General features: G+C 40.2%; 2 protein-coding genes across 8 annotated transcripts in view; one reads left to right on the top strand and one right to left on the bottom strand.

Annotated features, from left to right (window-relative positions):
• Positions 1–16,334, top strand: part of NFE2L2 (NFE2 like bZIP transcription factor 2) — a 33,972-nt gene that overhangs the window by 10,046 nt on the left and 7,592 nt on the right. The gene's annotated exons all lie outside the window — the stretch shown is intronic.
• HNRNPA3 (heterogeneous nuclear ribonucleoprotein A3) overlaps positions 1–16,334 on the bottom strand; it is a 39,980-nt gene that overhangs the window by 1,333 nt on the left and 22,313 nt on the right. For 2 of the 7 annotated variants that reach the window (XR_009453800.1, XR_009453803.1), the window contains exons 11-12: positions 2,602–12,842; positions 32–138 (exon numbers count right to left, since the gene is read on the bottom strand). The gene's annotated coding sequence lies outside the window, so the exon portion shown is untranslated. Of the gene's footprint in view, positions 1–31; positions 139–1,764; positions 12,843–16,334 lie in introns of those variants that run through there. The other 5 variants (XR_009453804.1, XR_009453806.1, XR_009453802.1 and 2 more) reach the window with 4 other exon arrangements.

The following is a 16,334-nucleotide window of genomic DNA, read 5'->3' on the forward strand; positions in this document are numbered from 1 at the left end:
CTGGAAACCAGAGGGACCAGGTACATTTCACTTACTCAGAGTATGTAGTCCAGTTCCCTTAACAGAGAGCAATGTTATTTGATGGTAGTTGTTACCATGATTTACCATTTCTTGGGCCTGTGGCTGGGAAGAATTGGTCTGAAAAAGATAAACAGCATTTTTAATATTCAAGATGAAGTTAAAAATCTCTTTCTGGGTCTTTACTGCCTTTTCTACTAGATGCTTTTTGAAGATGTCAGAGAACTGAGGTAAGAAAGTAAGGAAAGCTGTAGAATAGCTGAAGAGGTTGCAATGTAATAATTTGATGGTTCAGCACAAAAGTCTTGATTATGGGGGCAAAGTGAGATTGTCCATTTCTTGTCTTTTTTCTGAGGGAAATAACTAGTGTTCTCTAATACAATACACTTAATCAACATTTGTATTGATTAATTGTTATATTATCCAAATTACAAAATTCTTTAATGGGTATTTGAAGATACTGTCATGTTCTCTCAAAAAATCAATTTCATTGTTAACTTGGAGTGTGCATTTATAGTTCTTAAGATATAATACTTTGTGTCTAGTAGAGCACCCAAAGAATAATTTGAAGTATCGATACTGTAAATGAAGTTAAATAATTTTCTATGACTAATAGTTGGGTCATAAATTATATTAAACATGATACATTTGTTACTTTGATAATTAGAACTCTTTAATCCCAGATATCTTTAGTATACAATGAAAATATTGAGTTCTGGGTGTAAATGTACACTTACTCATTCCGCAAATATTTATTAGGTATTTACACACCCTGGGGAACTTTCAAGGCATGCAGTTATTTTGCTCTTCCAAGATAATGCAGCAAATATGTTGCCCTCCTTGAAGGACATTTGCTTTTCAAATTGCCCCTCCTCATTAATCAATCCCTTTGCTCTGTTCACACCTGGGTTATAGGGCATGCTTCATATCATCATGACTGTAAATTACTTTACATCTTTAGCCTCCTGCTTAAGGTATGACTTTTTCTAGGATAGGGACTGTCATTTATTCATTTTTGTAACTAATGTCTGGCACTGTGCCTAGTACTTAATTGATAGTAATTGCTCAGTAAACATGAGCATGAGTCTGTTACTGCGCTCTAGGAACTTTGTGTTCATATCGGCTCCTCTGTGATACATGACGGCTTCATGACTGTACAGGGGAGAGGTAGCATGTTAACTGGACTCTTTGATAAGCCCTGGGTTTCATTTGGCTCAAGCTGCAGGTACCAGCTGGATGGGCTGTGGCTGCATAATCGGTCACTAGGGCTGGAAAGGTTGTTTTGGGGTCTGTAGAGGGCCTTCACGTGCCTGTGTATGGCACTGCAAGTATACAAGGCAGCTGGAAATCATGGGAGGTTTTGGAAAGGGCAAGACACATGAAGTGGATGTGGACAAGGAGTTGTGAATTGAGGTTGAAGGCAGAGAGATGGTGAGGGGGCTCTTCTGTGTGTGAGTGCGGTTGAGCAGGCTTGGCATCAGCACGCGTATTGGGATCTCTAATTCCAACTCTAAACTGTACCTTTGTTAACTGTTTAAAACCAATTTTTTTAAAGTTTGTAGGTGAGTCGATGCTCCTACTTTTGGCCCCAGGATACAACCATTTGTGCTTAAATTTGCATGCCCTGTTAGTGCGGTGTTTTAACAGAGCCCCACCCACCAGTGTACTAATTCCACTGCTGTCAGGAGAGGCGGACAAGCCAGAAGATGCCATTTTGCTGTGAGGATGGATTTTTTCTTCAGGGAGGCACAGGGGGAGTTTCTCTGTTTCTGTCCTTTTCTAAGATTGATTTACTCTGTCTTCTGTCACCTCTGACAGTCTCATCCATGGCTGCCAGTCCCAACGATTGCAGTATTCATCCAAGGAAAAGGAAACAACAGTATCCTCGCTTTCCCCTCCCACGGGCTTTGCTTGTGAGTCCCGAGCTAGCAGAGGTGGGCATCTGATAGTGTTGGTGATGGCAGCTGCCGCCTCTCAGGCCCTGCCCTAGGCTGGGCAAGGTGCTGAGTGCTTGAACAAGCTGGTTTTGTCATACACACTCCTTGTTCTGCCCCGTGAGGTAAGGAGCATTGTCCCTGTCTTATAGGCAAAGAACTCAGGCCGTGAGAGGTTAAGCTGATAGACTTTACAGTGGGATGAGCCTTTTTTATCTTCTTTAAGATGCAGCTGTTGTCTGCATCACAGCATTCGTAAATGAAGAAAAGAACTGAACACAAGACGGAGCACACGGTACACATTCAGCAAGTGGTGGTTGTGATTATTGTCCCATTTCCTTTTTGTCAGGGATATTTGAATGTGTGGAGGTCATCTTAGATTACCTCCTTGAATTCTAGCCATGTAACAGCATAAACATCTATGCCGCTCCTTGCTCCTTGCTATAAACTTCTCACTCTCCTGTGGTCTTCCATATACATGTCCCTGGTCACGTGTGAGGGGCTGGTTGTTGTGGCAACTGAAAGGTCTTCAAACAGAAAACCGATCCTTAGCGAGGCCTTAATGTGTGCCCTAGGACAGCAGAGGGCCACACATTGCCCAGCTTCCCCGTGGGACCCTCGGCTTGTCTGCTGGGTCCCCTGTATTTACGGGGATTGATAAGCCATCTCACTGAACTCCTTCCCAGATACACTCCTTCACACGTGGCAGATTTCTTATCCTGGGGCTCTGGGCCTAGGAACGGAATAGTGTCCACAAGCAAGCTGTACGAACAGAGTGAGTTCGGAGAGTAGAAGTACGTTAGTGGAAAGCTAAACCCCAACATGGACTGAGCTGACCCTTGTGGCCTCGCCTTCTCCCAAAGCCCACGCCCTCTTTTAGTCTTTAAAGACTAAAGTATTTCTTTAGTAATAACTACCCTAAATAACTGACCTTAAAAGAAAGAGAAAAAAAAAAAGGAAAAGAACCGTCCAAGACCCTCGGGGAGATGACATGCTGAAAACTTTTTACACTCACCACCCTCTGCTGTTGCCATGCAGATGTCTGATAGATACATAAGCAAGTTAGGACCTCACTGTCTATTTTTTGTATGTGGTCAGACACAGAAGCCTGAAAATTAGATGCTTCTCATGTTCATTTGACATCTGCAATAGGAGTTGAATTTATTAATAGTATTAATACTTCACCCCTGAGTTGTCCTGTACTTCTATGGAGTATCTGCATACTGTTTTTTCATATGAAAAAGAATTCTGTGAGGAAGTGTATTCTGTCCGCGTTTTCCCTTACAGGAACAGCACAGTGAGGTTAGGTGGCTAGGCCAAATCCAGCCCCAACTGACACCCCGCAGGTCTTCCTAAGCTAGTATTCTTTACTCCCTTAAAGAGGCCGAGGTCATTCTGAAGCAAGAGCCTGTGCTAGTTGAGTGCTTCTTTAATATAAACCTGGGTTCGATCTCACTGTCACCATTTATTAGATGGGGGTCTTCACACAAAATTACTTCACCTCTCCATGCTCCGGTTCCCTTACTCTAAAAGGGTGATGATAATACTACCCACTTCACAGATTGTTTTGAGCAAAACAGATAATGAATAAAAGTGCCTGGAATAGTGTTGAGCGCATAGAAAGTGCACAATAAGTGGTAGCCATTATTATTACTTAGATTGTGCCATATCTGTCTTTAGTCTGGACTTAAAATATTGGCACTGCAATCTTTCATTCACAAATTTTAATGTGAAGGTTCACTAAGTAACCACTGTTCTTACATACTTATTTATTGGATTAATTGAAAAGATTTACATTAAGGGAAAAGTAAGATTCCTGTACTTATTTGAAGTGAATGTAATATGATATATACACTAATTATAATTTCCTTTTTAAGAGCTCCAAATAGTTGCCAGGCAATTGGCAACAAGTGGGTACTGTGCATTTTCAAATGCAAACATCTGAAAGCAGTTGAAATATCATTTTCAGACTCAGGATTATTCATATCTTAGTTGGGACAGATAACATTTCCCATCACCCAATGCCCCTTAATTTCTACTCAGTCATTAGATAACCTTGGCTATAAAGAATCATGGTGATTGTGTGGCACCTGGACCATAACTTTGCGGAAGAATGTTAAGATGACTCATTTAGTCATTTGGAGCCCTCTAAGTAATTTTGATTCACATGTGTACTTTCAGGTCATTGAGGTAGCTTTTTACAAATAATTGCTAAAATAGTATAAATACTACCTAGTGTAGTTTGGAAGGGTTAATGTTCCCACTGTATTCTCAGGAAGTAGATTATAAAACAGAAGAGTTGGGTTCAGCAGAATTCCCCCCAAAGACATTGTTACTAGCAACCTTTTTTTAAAAAAATCCTCACCCAAGGATATGTTTATAGACTTTAATTTTTTAAATATATACTTTATTGATTTTTTACAGAGAGGAAGGGAGAGGGAGAGTTAGAAACATCGATGAGAGAGAAACATCGATCAGCTGCCTCCTGCACACCCCCTACTGGGGATGTGCCCGCAACCAAGGTACATGCCCTTGACCGGAATTGAACCTGGGACCCTTGAGTCCGTAGGCCGACACTCTATCCACTGAGCCAAACCGGTCAGGGCTGTTTATTGACTTTAGAGCAGCGGTTCTCAACCTGTGGGTCGCGACCCCTTTGGCGGTCAAACGACCCTTTCACAGGGGTCACCTAAGACCATCCTGCATATCAGATATTTACATTACGATTCATAACAGTAGCAACATTACAGTTATGAAGTAGCAACGAAAATAATTTTATGGTTGGGTCACAACATGAGGAACTGTATTTAAAGGGCCAGAAGGTTGAGAACCACTGCTTTAGAGAGAAAGGGAGGGAGGGAGAGAGAGAGAAAGAAAGAAACATCATTGTGAGAGAGATTAATGTGAAGGCTTCAACTAGGATCCAGCCTGCAACCTAGATTTATGCCCTGACTGGGAATCGAACCTGCAACCTTTTGGTGCCCGGGAGGATGCTCCCTCACACTCCCTCTCCATTCCTCTCTCTCTAAAAATCAATTTTAAAAAACATTAAAAAAAATAATAAAATGGCATGACCTAATCTCAGACAGGACTGGGACCTGATGTTCTCTGTACCCTACTGCTTTGTGTCCTGGGTTTACTAGGCATTGGAAACATGGTGGGCATCAGGGCTGCAAAGGACTTAAGCTTCCACATAATCCAGACTAAAGAAAAGAAGTTACCATAGTTGGTAAGTACAAAGAACTTTTTGTGCTGTGCCTACCAGTGAGCAGTGAACATGTGTTTGACATGTATTTTTGTTGGGCAGAATAATGATACTTTCATGGGGAATATTGATAAGGCAAAAATAATTCCCACACTTTGTGTGAGCATTTACTTTAGAACACTCCATACAACTGTCTTGCAGATTTTTTAAAAAAATATATTTCATTGATTTTTTTATAGAGAGGAAGGGAGAGGGATAGAGTATTAGAAACATCGATGAGAGAGAAACATCGATCAGCTGCCTCCTGCACACCCCCTACTGGGGATGTGCCCGCAACGAAGGTTGTGCCCTTGACCGGAATTGAACCTGGGACCCTTCAGTCCTCAGGCCAATGCCTTATCCACTGAGCCAAACCGGTCAGGGCTGTCTTTTAGATTTTAACCTAAGTCCTTTTAAGCCACAGATTTCAAAGCAGATAAACCCACAGCTTTTGTCCTTGAGAAGACTAAGGGCTTGACTTCATGTGTTTACTATTCAGTTAGATTGAGAACATTTGGTAAAAGCGTTAAGCCTGTTTTATGCTATTGTTTTCCTAGGCATGTAGCAAAACTGATTTTAAAGGAAACACAACAACTACAGTGAACACTCTTAGAGCAAACCAGAATCTGACTTATATTTTGAGGAGAAGCAGAGGCAGGCATTATGACATACTAAGTGGTGATTTGATTTATGGGTTTGTCCATCAGATTTAGAGGGCTGCTTCTGCTACAAATGCCACATCATCATGCAAGTGCTTTGTGGTCTTAAAGCACTACGGATGTAAGGGTTGATGTCTCCAAGGGCTTTCATTCTCCAGGGAGACATAGAACTGTTCCCGGGTCTTAGTGATCCTTTGGATGAGTCCATTTGGAATGTGCATTTAGTGGGTACATGGCCTTGACCTCATGATTTGGGAGTTCTTAGGGCTCCACATTAATTTTGAACCATTTTTGCTCTTGGTACCAGAGAGACCTGAAGGGGCTTAGAGCTGCAAGGCTCTTCGCCAGATTGTATTGAGCTTGGGGGTGTGGGAAGGAAAGTTTTCTACAGAAAAGTGAGGGTCAAACATTGGTCGGTTTCTCCTAATAACAGAGTTTTATAGGCCAGTAATTTGGCTGCAGGATCAAATCCTATGTAACAGTTTGTAAAGGTATGTTTTCAGAGTAATTCCTAATAGTTCATGAATCTTTAATTAATAGAAATTGTAATAGGAAAGTCTAGTTTAAAATCTAATTTGTATTGGGTTGACCAGATGACCCTTCCTGGGTTCTGCTCAGTCAGATGAGACCCAGGGCTGGTTACCCATTTAGCATCTTTGGGCCTCAGGATCCTCATTCATAAACCTGGGCTTTGGACTATGATCTCCAAGATTACTGTCAGCTCTCCTTAGTCAGTTATGCATTCTAAATGTAATTTAATGGCCAACAAACATCTGTTCCTGAGAAACACTTCCCTAGAAAGAATGGCTCTTTAATGAGTTGGTAAATGGGTCATCCTGGCTGGACTTGCTTTTTCTTTGAAGTTTACCTTATCTGTTAGAAGGGCTGAAGTTGCTGATTTTGCCTGTTATGATTGTTTCACCTATTGAGACTTTGTCCATCTTCTCTCTTATCTGTGTGCACCATGGCCTCTACGTTTCTTGTCCTTGCCACTGTTCTACCAGCTCCAAAGTCACCAACCAAACTTAGCTTGGCTAGAGCGAGGCTGGGCATGGACTGGTGGTTAAAGAATGCTGTCCTCTGGCCAATTGACATTTCTGTATGTGAGGTTTATTCTCTTCTTTAGCCTTAATTTTATTGTTAAAAGATAGTGGGAAGGGCTAATTTTGAAATGATTCTGGAATTAACATAGGAGATCTTTACAAACAGTTAATATGTATTTATTGAGTGGGTACCATGTGCCAATATGATGTAAGGTGTAAAGGACACATAAGTTGGGGAATGGGCACTTTCACACATGGCTGGTGAGAGTGTAAAAGGTACAACCTCTGTGTAGAGGTATTTGGCAGTACCCATCATAGTTTAAAATGCATATACTCTTTGACATAATGATTCTATCTCTACATATTTATCCTACAGGTATCCTCACACATTATTAAATGATTTATGTATAGGATACTCATTATAGTATTATTTGTAATAGCAAAAGATTAGGAATAACTTAAAAACCCAACAAGGGGCTATTACATAATTATGTTAAATAATATTATTATAGTACATATGAATAATAAATATCATTTTACAGACGACAAAGCCAGGAGTTTACAGCTTAGTAAGACCATTGTAAGAAAGCCCAGATAAGACATGTAAAGTATAAAATACTGGCTTTGTGGAAGGATTAATATATGCTAAGCTCTCCTTATTCAGTTACGTTGACCTGATTTACCCATAAGTCTTCAGGGCAGTCAGGTCTGAGTGTCAAGAGGGCTGCCTTCCAAGTCTTAGTGTTGTGCTTTGGAGAGAGGGTACTGGAGCTAAACCAGTTTTCAACCCTTGTCCTGTTGTGTGAATACCGAGATCAGCAGCACAGCATGAGAAGAACCTGCCAGGCTCAGAAACAGTTCTGGATTAAATCCTGGCTCTGCTAGTTGCTGGACATGTGATTCCAGGCAAGGCTGCTCAATGCCCAAAGCCTAAATGTGCTCATCCATAAATAAAAATAAAGCACCTTCCCTCATGCTACTTCAGTGAGGCTCAAATGAGATAGGGACGGCCCAAGAACATGCTGTAAGCCATGCAACACCAGCTGTAATAGAGGCTGTTAGGTACCCAGAGGCTGGCAAGCTGGACCAAGAGATGCTAATTCAAAAACATATCTTTTTCCCTCTGCCAAATAACTTGGCATGAGTTGTAAAAGCAGGAAAGTAGACCAAAGGTAATTTTGAAATCCTTGATCTCAGACCTCTTGGCACAAGTAATTGCACCCTCTAGACCTGTTTCCCTATTTGAAAAATGAAAGGGCTGCCTGTGTGGGTCCGCTGGTCCCTTCTACTTGTAGCATTTGGTGACTGTGGCATTAGCAGTAATTCCCATCTTGGCTGAGATGATTCATACTGACTGAAAATTCCAAATGCCAGGAGGAAGTGTCTTTGCATATGAGAATTTTCCTTGCACTGGAAATCAGGCCTCTGTGAGGAAAATACTGCCTCCAAGAATGCATACAGTGGGGACGTATTCATTGTTTTGTGTTCTCTCAACCTCTGTAACCTCCTTTGCTATTAGATGTTGGCTTGCACTAGACCTTTGGAAAACCAGGCTTAACCCTTGGTTTACTGGGTAGGATGCTCATATGGTTGTGACTGCTGTACTTTGTCAGTTGTCACACCCATGTGCCGTCTTTCTGTGCAGTTTAGTGATGCCTTATCTCTTAACAGTTTCTCATCATCTCTCAAAACTAAGATCAGAGACCATTTTTCATCTGTGTCCCCGGCACCTCGAACAGTTCCTGGCACCTGAGAGGTGATTTCTACATATGTATTAGATGGGTAGATGGATTAATGATCCATTTATGGTTATATGTATACTAATCTTGTTGATCTTGATCACCACCTTTATTGTAACTACCACCATTCTGGTAAAATGAAATTTTAGCCATTAATAGCTTATTATTTCAAGAAATAATTTTTAGTTTTAAAAGTTCACACTAAGAAAATTAAACCCCTTGGAACATATTTTAACAGGACCTGCAGTTTTTTTTAAAAAAGGAAGCTAAGTATTTTAAATAGGCTCGCTCTATATTACAATATATAATATACATATTTAAAAATCATCATCGATAGCAGTGTTTAGCACCACCACGGGCACACAAGTCTTTGGCTAACAGCAACAAACTTCATATAGTGCTTACTTGTCCCCTAAGCCTGGATGACTGTCCTATTTCTTTTTTTTTTTTTTTAAGGTAATTGTAGCCCTAGCTAGTTTGGCTCAGTGGATAGAGCATCAGCCTGCAGACTGAAGGGTCCCTGGTTCAGTTCTGGTCAAGGGAATATGCCCAGGCTGTGGGCTTGATCCCCAGTAGGGGGCATGCAGGAGGCAGACAATCAATGATTCTCTTTCATTATTGATGTTTCTATCTCTCTCTCCTCCCTTCCTCTCTGAAATCAATAAGAAATATATCTTGGGGGGAAAAAGCTACAATAAAGAATTTAAATTTTTAGAAAAAGAGCTAATTTTAGGCAGTTAAATCTGAAAAAGGAGCTTTAAGATTGAAATAATTGCTTTCTACATATTCATTACCCAAATTAGATAAAGGATCACTCGGAGTTTAGAAGTGTTTGAGCATGCTGGAGTACTGCCCTCCCTCACGGGGGTAGGGGGGTGCCCTGTAGAGGAGGGCACACAAGGTCGCCATGTAGGGCTGTTTGGCCCAAAGTGGATATGTGAGTCACCTCATTAGTCCACACCCACTTAATGTCGGTGTACATAAGTTAAAGTAGGTTAGGGAGTTAGACCCAATGCTCCTGAAGATTCTGGTGCTAATAATGGTGGGTGCCTGTGCGTGTGTGTTTCCCTGGAGAATCATTCTAAGAGTAATGGAAGACCTACTCTCAAAGGCTCCTTATGTGGAGGACAGCATCCAGAACTGAATACATATATGGCTTATTCAGAAGTGGGGAAGAGATTAGAAAAATTTATCCTAAAATTTGCTTATCAAACCAAGTCATTCTCTTGGCAAAGTACAGTAAAACCTTTTGTGGACTTCAACAGATATGAGACAAAATTTCCGGCCTGTATGTCATATGTGAAAATTAACACCGTTAATTTTTTTTAAATATATTGTTATTGATTTTAGAGAGGAAGGGAAAGGGAGAGAGAGATAGAAACATCAATGAGAGAGAATCATTGATCAGCTGCCTCCTGCATGCCCCACACTGAGGATCGAGCTGCAACCCAGGCATGATGTGCCCTGACCGGGAATCAAACCAACCATGACCTCCTGATTCATAGGTTAACACTCAACCACTGAGATACGCTGGCTGGGCAACACCCTGTTAATTTTAAAATGCTTTTAAACAAGATTTGCTTATAATAAATTAACAGGTTTTTTGTTATTCACTGTTATTTTTAACAAATTTTAGCAAATAGGCCATATGTTGGAAAAAAACACTATAGTAATTTTACCGGCATAAATAAATATTACATATCTACAACTGTAGTCTACATATTTAAATCCAAGAGTCCCCACTCCTAAACAATGTTCTGCAAATGATTAACACGTGATTACACTGAATTGAGGGCAGTAATTGGTTCCATTGTCATGTGGTATGATTTTCTGCAGCAGTTTTAACCACTGCCAGCCGAGTGCCAGCCAATATTCCAACTTGCACTAAGCCGAGCCCCAGCCAGGTGCATATGTTTACTCCTGGTGACTGGTGAATGCATGCATTTACTAGACCTATTCAGTATAAATTTGACATTACTGTAATACATATAGAAAACTTTTCTATGAAATTAAACTTTTCATACATAATTGATTTTAATTATACAAATATGTCTACATAAGTAAAAACAGGTACACAAATTTGTCAATTTTTTTAACATACACATTCGAAGAACCTACTTTATTATATAACAGACTTTCGGCTTTAATGGACTTCCCCTCCCCTGAATTATTCAGTCCATTATTTCGAGGTTTTACTGTAGTGATAACCCATACATAAATCCCTTGAGAGCTAGCAGCAGTATCCTGCTGAGATAGATACTAACCAACAAGAAATGGCTCTATTGCAGTGATTTTCAACCAGTGTGCCGCAATAATTTTTAAAACATTCAATACCTGACTATTTAGTCATGGGAACTGGCCTCTTTTCCCTTAAATTGTCAAATTAAAAATAGATAACAGCCAACACAACAATAGCTGTCTGGTATGAATGAATCTAAATTATACCTATTATTTTTGTAAGATTGCCAAAAAGTCTATTTTTGGACGTGCCACAGAATTTTAGTAATTAATTTATGTGTGCCATAAGACGAAAGAGATTGAAAATCACTGCTCTATTAGAATACAGGTATGAAACTTCTCATACCTGGATTCTAATAGAAACGTCAGATCCATGCACTTTTGGTCGCAAGTGGGATCGCCTACTATTTTGGAAAGTAACTTTCTGATTTATTTTGGGCTCACTACCTGTGTGTGTCTTGGGAAAATAAATAATCCAAGTTCCTATTCTGAGTCACTTTCCAGTCTTGCTTTATCTTTGCATCAGGCTTTGCAGTTTGCAGACAAATGTAATGGGCGAGTTCCAGTAAACTGGCGGTATCATATTTCTTGGATTGAATCATTGCTAAGAAACTTGTTTTTGAACAGGAAGCAGCCCATGAAAGTGTACAGAGTAACATGTCAGACGGAGGATTCTTGTTGAAAAACAAAAGGGCAGCAGGATGGTTTACAACCAGGGAATAGCAAATTTGTGATATAGGGTTTTCATTTGTTGAATAATTCGTTTCCTTGGTATGTTTGAGAATTTTTATGCTGTTAAAAATCTCTAGTTGTTGAAGGTTAGGGAAATAATCCTTAGACTTATCTAGAAGGAAAACTTGGATTAGTGGTAACTTTTACTACATTAGAAGTCTCTGTTGACATACATAACTAGTTGCTAGGTCAGTTATTTTTTAAAATGGAGCTGTAATTACACAGAAACAAACCTGGTGACATTTACATTTGACCTAGATGGTCGGAAGGTCTTTCCATCGACAACATTTGTACTCTATATTTTTTGGGGGGGAAGGGTGAGAGGGGGGGAATCGGGGAGATTTCTTAGTTTATTTATTTTTAAAATGTGTTTTTATTATTGATTTTTAGAGAAGGGAGAGGGAGAAATAGAAACATCAATGAGAAAGAAACATCAAGCAGCTGCTTCCTGCACGCCTACTGGGGACCGAACCTGCAGCAGGCATGTGCCCTGACCAGGAATGAACTGGTGACCTCTTCATGCATGGGTCAATGTTTAACCACTGAACCACATTGGCCAAGCAATCCTAGTTTTTTTAATTTATTGGGGTGATGCTGGTTAACAAAATTATGCAGGTTTCAGCTGCATAATTCCACAACACATCATCTGTACATTGTATTGTGTGTTCACCACTCCAAGTCAAGTCTCCTTCTACCACCATTTATTCCCCCTATACCCTCTCCCACATCCCCCCATGATTTTTTTGTTTTTAATCACCTAGTTCACAATTATTGAAACAATATGTGCAAAAGTTAAGCAAATAAATCCAGTAGAACTGAAAGTACTTGAATGTTGGATAACTATAAAGAGTAAGCTGTCATCTGCCCTCTCTAGAATTCTCATGGAGAAAATGATTGGCATTGTGTTGTGTACTTTGTAATGAAACAGTGGGAGAGAAGCAAAGAGAAGTAAACGGATAGATAAATATTTATAAAGCATAATGGTCATCAGCGAGATAGGTATATTTTAAAAATACACTTGCTTGGTGTCATTTTACTTTATTTAGTAAGTATTATAACTGTAAAGAATAGCCTTTTGAATCAAGGAGAACTTTCTTGTTTTACAAATTCTGCAAAATTCAGGCATGCCTTCAGTTGTTTTTGTAGGCTATAGCTTTTCATTTGGTGTATACCCTAATGTGGTAGGATAGGATTCATGTTCCATCCGGTTTTGCTCAAAAATACTTGAGTAGCTTCTATGGAAAAAATATTAGATCAGATTTAACTTTTAAGTAAATAATCTAACAACCTGGGCATAATACAAAGACTGAAATGTGTGGAAAAAAACATTACCAGGTGTAACTTAGACTCTGAATGGTAGTGATTAATATTTGGATGACCAGATCTCAAAGGAACAAACTAAGATTTAGCCTGACTGGCATGACTCAGTGGTTGAGCATCGACCTATGAACCAGGAGGTCACTGTTCAATTCCTGGTTGGGGCACATGCCTAGTGTGAGGGCTCTATCCCCAGTGTGGGGCGTGCAGGAGGCAGCTGATCAATGATTCTTTCCCATCGATGTTTCTCTCTCTCTCCCTCTCCCTTCCTCTCTGAAATCAATAAAAAAATGTTTTTAAAAAAGATTTTTTTTCTTAATGAAAATACATGATTTTAAGAAGAGATAACATGAGATATTGTCCTAACCCTTATACTATAGCCCTAACCGGTTTGGCTCAGTGGATAGAGCGTCGGCCTGCAGACTGAAGGGTCCCAGGTTTGATTCTGGTCAAGGGCATGTACCTTGGTTGCGGGCACATCCCCAGTAGGGAGTGTGCAGGAAGCAGCTGATCGATGTCTCTCTCTCATCGCTGTTTCTAACTCTCTATCCCTCTCCCTCTCTGTAAAAAATCAATATACATTTTTTAAAAACCCTTATACTATAAAATTGGAAGTGAGGATCAGTTTTTATTTTCTGTTTATGAAGTTAGTAATCTGCAATTTATTTCTAGCAGTTTATTAGTGAAATTTACTTTTAGAAGGAAACCTCCCACCACCTTCCTGTCATTCATAGGACAAAATAGAATATGGGAGACGGAAAGAAAGAAAGGATATTGGAGGGTGCAGGTCCCATTTACACATTTGAATGTATGATAGTAACCATTTTATTTTTCATTTCAAATACTTTCCAAACCCTCTGTTTACTGAATTGCTTTAATTTAGGAGAAGGTTGTGATATCTTTTCTGGTATTTTCACTTTGCTTTATTTTTTCTGATTTTGGGAGGATTTTCTGAGCATGCTAAGTGCTGGTTTGTTCAAGGCACTAAAATTGGCTTGCAAAAAAACTATTTAATATGGCATTCTGTGTTCAAAGCCTTTCTTATTTGTTTATCCTGGAACAAAGATGTTTGTTTTAAAGTGGTTCGAGTTAATTGTCCAACTTCAGATTTCCATAAAACATGTAACCGATTATCCAGATGGCAAATGATGATATATATGTGTTAATTATGAGTATTTCTGTTGACCAGATGGTGATTTCATGTGAATTGTTGAACATTTATGTTTCTTTTTTTCTTTATTAAGGTATGACATATGTGTCCTTATCCCCCCTTTATCCTCCCCACCCCCGCTCATGCCCTCACCCTGTGTTTCTTATTAAACCGTCTTTTGTCTAAGACCAGTTGGTAACATCATTTGGGACACAGTCAGGTATCACTAAAGGACAACAGCAAAAATTCAAACACTTAAGTGGCTGCAGCATGGGCTCCATGTGGCATGTGAAAGTTCACAGCCAGCGCCTGCCTTGCCCTTGGAAAGATCTTAAGGAAATACCTGTTGGGATGCTGTCCAAACCATCCCCCTCCTTTCCCTTCTGTCCCCAAACCCTTATCTGCCATTTTGCATGGCGCTTGGAGGGGAAAGGACAGCTGTACTTCCTCAGTGCCTGGGATTTACGTGCAGAGCGGTTTCAGTTCTTCCTTGGGCACTTCCCTTCCCCCGACCAGTGTCATGTTGTTTGTTGCGGGCTCCACCCAGACTGTTTCCTTTTCGATGGTGCTCAGCTTTGCCAGGATGGGTCATTTGTGGGAGAAGTCATGTGTCTAGTCACAGGGCTCCTTATAGGAAAGGCTCACTGCCTGTTAAGTGAGCATAGGACACACACAGTCCTGAGCCTGTGGGACTCCCTGGCTCTGAGCCTTGGGTGGACAAACTGTTCTCATTTTCAACATAAAGCTTTGAGTATTTCATACAGTATCAGATCCCTGCAGATGTTTTTCTTCTGAAATTTGGGCAAAAATCTGAGTAACACAGTATTACATATTAAGGCTATGACAAGAAACCCATTGTTGCTGCAATCTAGATTTGAGCAGAACTGTTAGTTTTCAAAAGCAGGAGTTTTCTTCTAGAGACCTTTCATAGCAAAACTAAACATTACATAAAAATAAACACAAACACAGAGGAAGCCTCTGAGAACACTTTGAAACCTGTTCGGGGCCCATTGTTATCGCAATGAAGGTTGCCCAGGTGTCACTTGAAATATCTTTTGGTGGCATTCTTGGTGGACACAGTATGCTAGGGCTACAGGAGTCCTCTGTCCCCTGTGGTCCTCATTGTTTGAGATCAGATATGAGAACAGGTGCTCAGGAGCCGATCCAAATGATACTCATTTCATGGTTTATTTTTCCTGTCCCTTAATAAGGATTCATCAAGATGTCCTTTCCTGATCACATTATGGAAAATTTCAGATTTCAGACCTTCCCTGAGGAACCAGATAGCTTCATTACTTTGTTATAATGAAGTTGTGGGACTCACTATAGTTAGGTCCACAGCTTGATTATCCTATAGCCTGGAGTTTGGTTTCACTTATAGCTAGTAGCAGGACTCACCACTGTCAGCATGCATAACAGTATTTGCATGTGCTTTATATTTATAGAGTTCTTTCACATGTTTTATTTGATCCAATATCTGTATGATCAGGGGTGGGATGAAATAATTATATTAAATTTATAGCTAAACCATATGAACCCACTCAAGACATCTCATCTGGTGGGAAGGGGAAAAAAAGGAAAAATAGAGTGATTCAAACTCTTGGTGTGATTGTCGCTAATAATTTGTGAGTGAATTACATTTGAAATTTTCCTCCAGCCATTCTAGGGATACTTTGGAATAGTCAGATTTGTGAGTTGTTTCCAACATAAATTGCTTAAGTGCTCTTTGAGTTCTTTTATGAAAAGTCAAAACTGGATACAGCCCTAGCTGGTTTGGCTCAGTGGATAGAGTGTCAGCCTGCGGACGGACTGAAGGATCCCAGTTTGATTCCAGTCAAGGGCACATGCCCAGATTGTGGGCTTGATCCTCAGTGTGGGGCATGCAGGAGGCAGCCGATCAATGATTCTCTGTCATCATTGATGTTTCTATCTCTCCCCCCCCCTCCCTTCTCTCTGAAATCAATAAAAATATATATTTTAAAAAACAACCTGATACTGGTTCTTATCCTGGGCTCTTTTTATTTTTTTAATCCTCACCCGAGGATATGTTTTTATTCATTTTCTGTAGAGAGAATGGAAGGCAGGGAGAAACATTTATGTGAGAGAAACATTGATTGGTTGCCTCCCATATCCGCCCCAACAGGGGCTCGAACCCACAACCTGGGTATATGCCCTGACTGGGAATCAAACCTGCAACCCTTCAGTGCACAGGGCGATGCTCAACCAGCTAAACCACACAGCCAGGGCCTGGGATCTCTTA

This window comes from Myotis daubentonii, chromosome 7, assembly GCF_963259705.1.
Source record: "Myotis daubentonii chromosome 7, mMyoDau2.1, whole genome shotgun sequence".
NCBI classification, from domain to species: Eukaryota; Metazoa; Chordata; class Mammalia; order Chiroptera; family Vespertilionidae; genus Myotis; species Myotis daubentonii.